The following is a 12,139-nucleotide window of genomic DNA, read 5'->3' on the forward strand; positions in this document are numbered from 1 at the left end:
ATATGTGGAAAATAATGGTTATGAAGAGAATTGTAAGATACGTGGTATTTGAACTAGGTCATCGTTAAGCAAAAGCATGCAAGATAAACATAAACATTAATATTTATAAATTTACAAGGGCAAACGATAAGGCAGGTTAACATATTTAACTCTAAATTTCCTATCAGTTATATGGCTGCAGACGTTACCAATAGGAAATAGGTCCGATTTTCCTGATATGCTCTACTATCACATTCAAATACAATGCGGTTAACGGAGAAGAAGTAACGAATGATGGCTACAGCTCTTGTTTCGTTTAAGCCAATTTAGTTCAAGGAATGCACGAGTTATATGATGAAATTTTGGGATGTTCATTATTAAAGCCCGAATTTTTATGTAGTAACAGGTTAGATTGCAAACGAATTTGGTTAGTAGGAAGTGTCGGCCACCCGCTCTTCCATAATGTAGCAAGAGTAACAGAAATTATAGGGGTTCTGATGGGCCGTACCCCTCATGTTTATGCAAACTCCATAGCATAATCGTTGTGAAGGTAGACTATACTTGCTACTCGCTTCAGTAAATTTGCATTCTAACCTATTAACGCATAAAAATCCGGCTCTATTCATTGTGAAGGGGACACATGCATTTTGAGCTCTCTGAAGTCTAAGAGAGGGCGCCACACTTAGTCTGCCATACACGACGTCACTGTAGTCGAACAGAGGCATTATTAGCTGTTGAACCAACAGCTTTCTAACATGAAAGGAAGTAAACCTTTCATTCTTTAAAGTGAGTTATATTTCCAGTTTTTCGAAAAAATATCTTTTTAACTGTTACAGAACAAGACTGCCAGCAATATTCGAGCCATTGATGCCAGGACGAAAAGTACGGAAATTTGATCTTTGTTCTTCCTTAGCTCAGATCCAGAAGCGAGTCTCTCAGTTGGCAGCAACCAAACGTTATCACCTCCAACAAGAGAGCATCAAAATATGTTTCTAGCGGAATACAATGGCTGTCACAAATGGTTCTCAAGATACAATTATCTTCTGGGTGTATGATGACGGCAAGGGGAAGGCGGGACAGAGGGAGAAAAACACATTAAAGATTAAAATTAGTGAAATGAAGGCAGTGGCTCATAAAAGTGTACGTGTAATTATGGAACATAAAGCCCTAGTTGCACGGTCGATATGTTCCGTTAATGTATTCTCCTTGGCGTGTAACGTACACAAACGGCCATTATTCCTGGTAGCTCGCCAATAACAGGCTTGCCATAAACGACCTTCTACTAACGAACAAATTTCGTTGGTTTCGAGCTAGGATTACCAACAGCCTCGATGCCGAGCCAAAGCCGTTGCGCCCCGTAATGAAATGAGTAGGGCCCGGATGTTTATAACCTAAAAATGTTAGAAATACGCAAGCCTTCATGACCTAAAAGTATAAAAATATGACAATAAATATGATTTCAGACATTTTGGTAATATTTTCGAATATCTTGCCGCTGTTTAAATTAACATCATGTTGAAAATATACCTTTAAAATCTGGCACATTCAATAATAATAAATATTCATAAACAATAATATTAATTTCTATTTTAATACGGTATTTTGAATTTATTTAATTACTCAATCCAGAGGTAACTCTGGACTCTGTACAATATGAAATAAATGTCAAAATTTGATGGGCGATCATAAAGAATTACAATAGCAAATTACATACACTTTAATAAAGTTTTCAAATGCGAACGATCTTCTGTTTTCACTCAACATTGACTTGTAACGGAGAAAAGATCACTGGGGTATTACTGGGGCATATTGAAACACGTGAGGTCATTAAGAGTTCAGTATAGGGTCATCTTTCTATCGCTTTCTACGTATCTGTATCTTTCTACACAGCTCACCCTCGTAATTCACATAAGATACATATATTTCTTTTCTAAGAAAGATAATTGTAAGAAATTTCAGTCAACAATTAGGAGAGTAGAAAAAACGTCTTTGAGACGACTGCAAGCGGGTATGCGAAAATGGAATAAAAGAAGATAAAAATATGATAAAAAATACGAAAATTCACAGGGAAATATGACCATAATATGATACATTATCTGGAATTGAAAAAAAACGTTTAAAAATCCAAAATATGACCCATTAAAATTGCATGATTTTACTCACCGTAGATAAAATCATGCTTAAGTTGTATTTTACATGGAAGGAACATAAAGAAAAAATATGAGATGTTATGACCCTAGAAATGACACCAGTGTTGAATCCTGTCACATTCCACGTGAAGTTGGTTCTACAGTCACCAATGGCCCAAATTGTAATACAAACAAAACAATGCCAATATTTTTAAAAATCCCTTACCATGGACACATCGATGGGTTAATGCACAAACATTGTACAGTATGTCCAAAAATCATGATTCTGAGAAAACTCAAACTGAACGGTTATGAAGTTGCAGTTACTTACGGCAAATAATATAGCTGTAGCCAGTGTTACTGATCAGTAGATTTTTCTTTGTAAATGTATTTCAACAACTGAACCACATTTTTGTGCATCAGTAAAGGAATTATTCACTATATTTCAATGGAAGTTTGGGACATTCAACATTTGGCACTAACAATGTGAAAGAGAACTTCAAAGCACAAACGTTGTATTTCTCAAAGGAATTGTTTCAACATTCCTTTTCATCATTTAGTATTAAATGTTTTTATTAAGAAAATAAGTAATTAAATAAAGTTGAATAATCACTGTTCAGTTATAAATATGTCTGAAATCCTTCAAGACAGTATCCAAGACATACAATATTTGTGCTCCAACAAAGCAGTAAAAATTTGAAATTTTCAACAGCAAAATAGTATGTTCCGACATACAATATATGCGCCTTCAAGTGAAATGAAAACCAAATGGACATACCTAATCTAAAGGTATTACACGGGACGTACAACATTCGTGAAGTAGAGTTGCTGATTTAACTAGGACATCCAATATTTGCACCTTGGAAATGAGCATGTTCCCTATTATTTGGATATACTGGGCCCTACTGTATAATTGTGAATTAAATAGAAAAGTTGGAGCGACACCCAAATATGGTATTAACTCCAAACTGGGCATAAATGGACGTACAATGTTTGTGCCATCGACATACTAAGTCCAGTTGCCTCACTGGTTATTTTCTAACTAAATCTTGTGGAAAATGTAAAATCGATTAAGATTAGAAACATTATTGGATTTTGGCAGGAATAAATTAATAATTTGGACCGAGCGACTTGGTCTTGCAGTTAGGGTCACGTAGCTGTAAGCTTGCATTCGGGAGGTGGTGGCTTCGAATTCGGTAGGAATGAAAATGCTTTTCCGTGGTTTCCCAGGCAAATTTCTCTTCCTTACGCTGTCGAAAACCTTCTATGTGTTAAATCACTATAATAATAATAATAATAATAATAATAATAATAATAATAATAATAATAATAATAATAATAATAATAATAAGTAGAACAAGAATAATAAGAATAACAAGTATAATAATAATAATAATAATAATAATAATAATAATAATAATAATAATAATAATAATAATAATAATAAGATGAAGTTGAAGAAGTAGACGAAGAAGAAGAAGAAGAATCATAAAAATTATAAGAATAAGAAGAATATGAATAATGATTTTTATTTTAAGTGGGAGGAGTGAGTAGCTCAGAGGGTTGAGGCACTGGCCTCTAATCCCAACTTGGCAGGATCGATCCTGGCTCAGCCCGGTGGAATTGAAGGTACTCAAATCCGTCAGCCACGTATCGGTAGATTTACTGGCACGTTGAAAAACTCCTGAAGAACTAGATTCCGGCACCTCGGCGTCTCCAAAAACCGTAAAAGTAATTAGTGGGAAGTAAAGCAAAATAGCATTAATTATTCATTACGTCGCACTGACACAAACAGGTCCCATGGCGTCGATGGGATAGGATGGAGAAGGCCTTTGCATTATTTGCTTGGTTGTTTGAAAATGGGAAACCACGGAAAACCGTCTTCAGGGCTACCAACTGTGGTGTTGGAATCAACTCGCTCGATAATAATAATAATAATAGTAGTAATAATAATAATAATAATAATAATAATAATAATAATAATCGTAATCATAATCATTTTAGTCGGAGGACCTTTGTCATTGCCGGTAGGTTAATTTCCCCTCCTCCTACTCCTCCCACCTACTACCTCCCTTGGATTCAACACAGTATGGCGCTGTTAAAATTAGGTACTTGGTCTGTTCCGTCTTGTATTGAGCTGTCTGATTCCACAGACGAGAAAGAGATCAATTGGCGTTGGATCCAGAACAATCTCAACCCTAACAACGTTGAAAGCACCAATCAATCAATCAATCAATCAATCAATCAATCAATCAATCAATCAATCAATCAATCAATCAATCAATCAATCAATCAATCAAACAATCAATCAATATGAATTGTTTACCTAGCCTTTCCTTCAATTTGGCTTCATAGATCTTGGAAACATCGAACATTTTCCTTGATAACTTATTCCAATCTCTAAATCTCTACCCGTGAATGAACATTTGCCCTAATTTTTCCTCTTGAGTTCCAAATTTATCTTCATATTATGACCCTCCATCATTTTAAAAGATCCAAACAAGCTTATTCGTCCACCAATGTCAATCCACGCCATTTCTCCACTGACTACAGAATACCAGAGTACCGTACCTATGGTACTATGACCATGTAACTCCTTAATATAACCATCTATCTTGGCCCCGACTAGAAATCCGTCGCACTGTGCATAAATTCCTTCATTCTTCACTGCCATTTTACCTTACTTCATACTTCAAATACCTCTCATATTAATCACAGCCTTAACACTAAATCTACTTATAATTCCATCCTTGCTTTGCCTACCGATAGAACTGCCATTTGCTATAATTCACCCACAGTATTTTTTATTTATTTATTTATTTATTTATTTATTTATTTATTTATTTATTTATTTATTTATTTATTGTTCTTCAGACAGGTATAAACCTAATGATGTGAAACTCAAATACATACAGGGTGGCCCACTTAAACATTTCACCGCAGATATATCTGGAACAACAAGAGATATTGAAAAATGACTTCCACGGGCATGAAGGCAGGGAAGGGGCTAATTAAAGTAAATATTATGAGCCAGTCAAAAACGTAGGAAAATAGTATTTTCAACAACAACTTACGTTTCTTAAATGGACACCCTGTATTATTTCATGCGCAATCGTTAACACGAAAAATCACATAATTAATAGCGTTTGTTTCATTGCAATAGGTCAATTATATCCCGAGATATTGCAACGTGAAGTTGACGCTTGAGATAAGCGAAACGCGCAGAAGTTGCACATCCCGAGAGTCAAGCGCGAACCTCACGGTCCTCTTACTCGCGATATGATTGTCGTACTACGATGCGACAGGCGCTGTACTTAATGTTATTTGCAATGTTATTAAGAGGGATGAAAATAAGAGAAGGATTTCCTACCACAGCAAAAGGATATGTAAATAACTGTTTCTCTCTTGCGTGTTTTATTTACCTACACAGTACAGTGCAGTACTCTGTCTTACACTACTTCAGAATGTGCATAATTCGTACAGCAAAGATACTGTAACGAAATTCTCTTATTATCATCCCTCTTGATAACAGTGCAAATAGCATTAAGTACAGCGCCTGTCGTAGTGCAGTACGGCAATCATATCGCGAGTAAGAGGACCGTGAGGTTCGCGCTTGACTCTCGGGATGTGCAACTGCTGCGCGTTTCGTTTATCTCAAGCGTCAACTTCACGTTGCAATATCTCGGGATGTAATTGACCTATTGCGATGAAACAAACTGCGCACGAAATAATACAGGGTGTCCATTTAAGAAAAGTAATTTGATGTTGAAAATACTATTTCCCTACGTTTTTCACTGGCTCATAGTATTTACTTTAATTAGCCCCTTCCCTGCCTTCATGCCCGTGAAAGTCATTTTTCAATATCTCTTGCTGTTCCAGATATATCTGCGGTGAAATGTTTAAGTGGGCCACCCTGTATACTATTACATTAAATAAAAACAAATGGCAACTTAAAATTATATTATCTGCTATTAATGTCCTTGTAAAATAAAGTCATATTATATGAAATAACAATACATTTTTCTACAGTAGCATATCATAACAAATATTCATCTATATATGCACTTGATGTAACAAGGCATTAAAACATTAAAATTATTTACTAACGGCTTTAAACCTGTATTGGTACTGTGCTAGTGGTGTTACCGAAGATGATAGTGATGATGAGGTAAGTGGTATTACTAGAAAATTGAAAATGAAATTAAAAGTGAACAGAATACAATTAAGTTGTTCGTTTATGTTGTTTTACAATGTAAGGGTATGTAGTTGCGAATAGCCTATACATAGTCTGTACTCAATGCTATATTTATTAAGTACCTTCATGGAGCTCAACACTGGTGAATTACTATGTTGTTGGGTTCTTGATATTGAACAGTAGAAGTTAATATGTTTCGGGCGTGTAGGGACAGAAACGTTGAACAGAGAGATAAAATTAGGGTAACCAATAAGATTGTTTCATACTGCAATTTACAGACAATTAGAAGAACTGCTATTACTCGTCTCTTTTGGTAATGACTTACAGACAAGTTGTTTCATTGAAAAAAAATGAAATGTCGTACGGCCTTTAGTGCCGGGAATGTCAGAGGTCTTCTGACTTGACTCCCGCAGGCGACCTGCGCGTTGTGATGAGAATAAAATTATGATGAAGACACCCAGCTCCCGTGCCAGCGAAATTAATCAATTATGGTTAAAATTACCGACCCTGCCGGGAATCGAACCAGAGACCCTCTGAACCGAAGGCCTCAACGCTGACCATTCAGCCAATGAGTCGGACTAGGTGGTCCTAAGTATGCTTATACCATTTTGATCTCGTACTTTTGATTTGTAAAAACGTGTTTATTCGATAAGTAAGTCTGTTGACATAATTTTACCTACTATAACTTACATATTTAACCACTCACTAATGACAGGCACGTATCCCTCCTTATGGAAATCTGCCGTTGTCGTCCCGCTCGCTAAAAAATCACCGCCTGAAGACGTAACTGACTATAGACCTGTGAGCATATTATCGGTCCTTTCAAAAGCCCTAGAATTCATTGTACACCAACAAGTCTCCAACTACTTGCAAATACACGATATTCTTGACGAACACCAGTCTGGTTTTCGACGTAACCACAGCACTACTACTGCACTACTTAAGGTTACAGACGACATTCGCAATGCGATGGACAAAAGACAAGTTACCATACTAGCTCTTCTTGATTGCTCTAAAGCTTTCGACTCTGTTGACATAGACATACTACTTTCCAAACTATTTAAACTCCAGTTCTCGACAAACAGTCTTCAGTGGATGAATTCATACTCCGTGGTCGTCTGCAGTGTGTAAGAAACAACAACAATGAATATTCATCCTGGCGATCCGTAGAGGTTGGTGTTCCACAGGGGTCTGTCCTAGGACCGCTTCTATTTTCTGTCTATATAAATGATATTACGTCGTCGGTAAACAGCTGCAGACACCACATGTACGCTGACGATATACAATTATACTTGCACTGTGAACCGGAAAGACTAACCAACGAAATTAAAAATTTCAATAGGGACTTACAAGAAATCTGTAACTGGACTGACATGCATGGACTTAGATTAAATAACGTAAAATCTCAAACTATAATAATTTCACATCCTCGGCTTTGTTCAAAAACTATAAGCAAATTCACTTTACCAAAACTTTACCTACAAAATTCACCCATTAAGTTCAGTGAATCTGTCAAAGATCTCGGCGTTATGATAGACGAACATCTTTCTTGGAAGCAGCAGGTTACCAGCATCTCCAGGAAAGTATTTGCGACACTCAACTCACTTAGAAGATTCCGCAACATATTTTCTCGAATATTAAAAGAACGCCTTATTTGCACTCTGGTATTGCCTCACTTCGACTACTGTGACGCCGTGTACAACGACCTGACTACTACTCTTAACGACAAACTACAACGCGCGCAAAACGCCTGTGTTCGCTATATATGTAACCTACGTTACTTTGACCATGTTACACCTGCCTACGATGAACTCGGTTGGCTAAAACTCAAACAGCGCCGTAATCTTCATGCTTTATGCCTTCTTCGTCGAATACTCTCCTCATGCTCACCTCCCTACTTGTACAGTCAATTTCACCACCTCTCATCCAATCACAGTTTTGGAACACGGTCAAAATCTGATACACTCTTATCTATTCCACCTCACCGCACCACACGATACACAAACTCATTTGTTATTTCTTCGGCACGACAATGGAATGCACTGCCCGTCTCTGTCAGAGGAGCTTCGCCTGCTAGTTTTAGGCAACTTTGTCACCGCTACCTACTAAGTAATGCTATGGAGATATTGTAGATTTAGCCTCCCTCAAACTAGAGACTTTATATAATCCCACTGTTATTACCAAGGATAATAGAAATTAGCTAATCATGTCATAATTGTGTAAATAATCATCATCATCATCTTCATTCTCCTATTTTTTTCCTTTTTTAATCATAATATTGTATTGTTTAGTAGTTGCAAGATGTTTTAATTGTAAGTGTACTTATTTCAATTTTGCACATGTAAAAACTGTCTTTTCTGGTTAGATGGAAGAGAGGGCCTAATGGCCTTAATCTTGCCAGACAAAATAAATCTATTGTATTGTATTGTTATTCACTCTTTCCAAATGGCTTAAAATCTGAATTCGTTGCAGTATCATTGTGTCAGTAAGTTTAGACATTTTAAAATATATTTCCGAGTTGGATTTGGGGTAATGTATTCCATTTTTAATTCTTGGCCCTAAGATTTATCTCATGATTTTTCTTTCTTTAATCTCTAATTGATCCTTTAAATTTTCATGATGTAAATTGAGCGTTTCTGAAGCATGAAGAGCTTCAGGTTTGATCACTGTTAATTAATGGCGAATTCTACTGTTCCAAGATAACGTCGTTTCCGGGATAAAACCTTCTATGTGTTAATATTTTTGTACATACATTATGAAGAGCGAGAATGCCTTGTCATCTGTCGCACAATATTGCACTTTAGATGACAGAACCTTACCGGCCAAATTTCTAAGCTAAAATATTTCACATAGGAGGTTTTGTCCCGGCAACGACGATAAGCATTCTTTGTGTGCTGAAAAGCATTTTCCATTTCCTGAATTCTTGAAGTTACTGATTTGTTTTCATTGCTATTTCCTGTGATCCATTCACCTAGGTACTTAAATTATTTTACTCGTGCAATTTTATTTGTGTCAATGGTAATTTCAGGTGGAGCAGTTTTGATATTTTTCACAAATCAATTTTTTTCATATGATATTTTAAGTCCTACTGTATTTTTCTGCTTGCTCTTCCAGTATAGCAATCTGTTTCCGTGCATCGTTTTTGTATTATTAATGTAATTTGTATTTAATCTAATTAGTATAAAGTAATACAGCGTAATATACGTATATTTCAGTGACTGGTTAGATTGAAGAGAAGACCTGAATGCTTTATTGTTTCCAGGTAAAATAAAATAGTACTACTACTACCGTTGACCGTAGCTGTGAGTTCACTGCATTAGCTTTGCTACACCCTGGTTCAGTAACACTTAATACAGATCTTAAATACTTAAAATGATCCATCTGTTTCCCTTTTTTATTCCCTATTTGAAATTCAACCCTGTTAGGTTAAAAGAGTGTGCACTTTAGTCTTGAAAATAATATATATTTTGACAAATATAATCAGAAATTATTTCATTTCGAGTGAACAGACTCCCATGACACTTTCTTGCAATGGATGTATTTATACTATCGCTGGTATAAAAGGAAAGGAATTCAGAATAATATCTGGCGGTCCCCAGGAAGATGACGTGGAGGTCCTCAAATAGCCCGCAGTGCAATGGGTCGTGACACGTACGTCAAGAGCCCAAGGCCCCCGCTATTTGTAGCTCATTCCATACCTGTACGCTATTGTCTTCTTATTTCCTGGGACAAATTCAGGTGGCTTTGATATTAATTTTTTAATATGAAGGCTAGGCTTTCTTTCACATTTTTTATGTGAAATGTTCGAATTTTGAAAATTCTTATCAAAAGATCCACAAAATTTTAAATCAAATTGCCATATTTTTTTTGATGATCCCAGGTCTGTTTTACACAAATAAAAATAAATTGCAGGCTGTACGGGAATTTCAATACTTTTATTACTGATTAAATGTATTGTCCGTTCACCAAGTATTTGCATTTGTTTACAGTGAACTCATCTCTCCTAGCCAAGACTTTGGAATCCACTTCAACTGTCCTTTTCCAAAAAATCCCTAAGTCAAAGCCATCTGCGCTGCTATCGTATGTAGAAGGTGATGTTCTTACAAATCATGGACTGTTTGAAATTATATTTGCAGTAGGTTTTCGGAATACTTTTTCTATTATTTAGAAGACACTTCCTAAAAATATCTTGAACATTAGAGATGGCAGAAAAATAACGTCGCAGTTACTTTGGCACAGTTACATGCCTGTCACTGTTACAAATGTAACGAGGACAAAAAAATAATAGGTTACCGAGTAACGACAACAGAATAACGTACTAGAGAAAACAGTAACTGGGAAGTGGGAACTGTTACAAGTAGCAGCTTACAGATACAGAATGTGACCTTCAGAGTTCAGATAGTAGGCATGTCTTCCAAGTGAGAGCGCTTTCGTAGGAGATCGTTTTAAGTCAAATACACTGTAGTGTATAATATACTCTATATTGTATTTGTTTAAGTTGCTGCTGTCATCTGGTAACTAAATTGTAAACTGTTATGACATATTCAACTGTTGAGGGGTAATTGTTGACTCAGACATCGCGCATGGCTACCTACATTATAATATTATTACCCGTATAATTTTTATTGTACCATAAATAAATTACTATGCTAACTTTCCATATTGATATTATATAAAACATAACTTTACTTTATTTCACTTAATCGATCCTTTTGTACCGGCATGTGTCCAGATTTGACAGACAGATCACCTTGTTTTCTTGTCCTCTATCCTTGATCGGGGCATTGTCGAACTCACTCCTCTAGATTTGAGAATACCGAGCTCGATAGCTGCAGTCGCTTAAGTGCGGACAGTATGCAGTATTCGGGAGATAGTAGGTTCGAACCCCACTGTCGGCAGCCCTGAAAATGGTTTTTCGTGGTTTCCCATTTTCACACCAGGCAAATGCTGGGGTTGTACCTTAATTAAGGCCACGCCGCCTCCTTCCCACTCCTAGCCCTTCCCTGTCCCATCGTCGCCATAAGACCTATCTGTGTCGGTGCGACGTAAAGCAACTAGCAAAAAAAAAAAAAAAAATCAGAATGTTGTTTTCTCATTTCACACGTTGTTTGCCTCTCGTTAACTTTATAGCAAACAACAATTCGTGTTTTGCTGCACCGACTTTCAACATTGTAGTGATGCGTGCGCGCATGTGCGAGTGAATGAATAGGACTTCGCAACACAGCTGTAAGGAGACCAGCTTGAAGCCGTGACCAATAAAAGTTGAGTAACATTGGACGTTATTTTAAACTGTTACTTTTCATAGTTACTTTCTTGTAGCAGTGACAGGGATAGCAGTTACACAAAAATAACCGTTTGTCACACCTCTAATGAGAATCAATCGGCACAATACAGGTCGAGTTCCCGACATCGATTACTGGAAACCTCCGTAAACAGCTTTATTTGCTGTCATAAGGACAAGTAGGATGTCTTTCCACAAATTGATCCACAAGACGAGCTGATATTTTTGACATTCACTGGGTAAAATATAGGGTATGGTGATCGATTTCTCTCTAAGATTCGAGAAAAATGAACAGCAGTTTCGATTGGTGCGCGAGGAGGAAACGGCTATTTATGAATCATGCACTGAGGATCTCGGAAAGAAGTAAGAAGTAATCCTCAGCCTGTCTCCAGTAATTCGACAGGGTCAGGAATAGAATGAATGAAGCCCCCATCTAGCGGCGACGATAGGAACTGCGCCCGCACTCCGCTGTGGGAATGATTAACGACTGACAGATGAAATCAAATTGGAGACTGTTGTTGGAATGAAAGATTTCAGGAAAAATCGAAGCACCCT

Source organism: Anabrus simplex, chromosome X, assembly GCF_040414725.1.
Source record: "Anabrus simplex isolate iqAnaSimp1 chromosome X, ASM4041472v1, whole genome shotgun sequence".
Taxonomy (NCBI): Eukaryota; Metazoa; Arthropoda; class Insecta; order Orthoptera; family Tettigoniidae; genus Anabrus; species Anabrus simplex.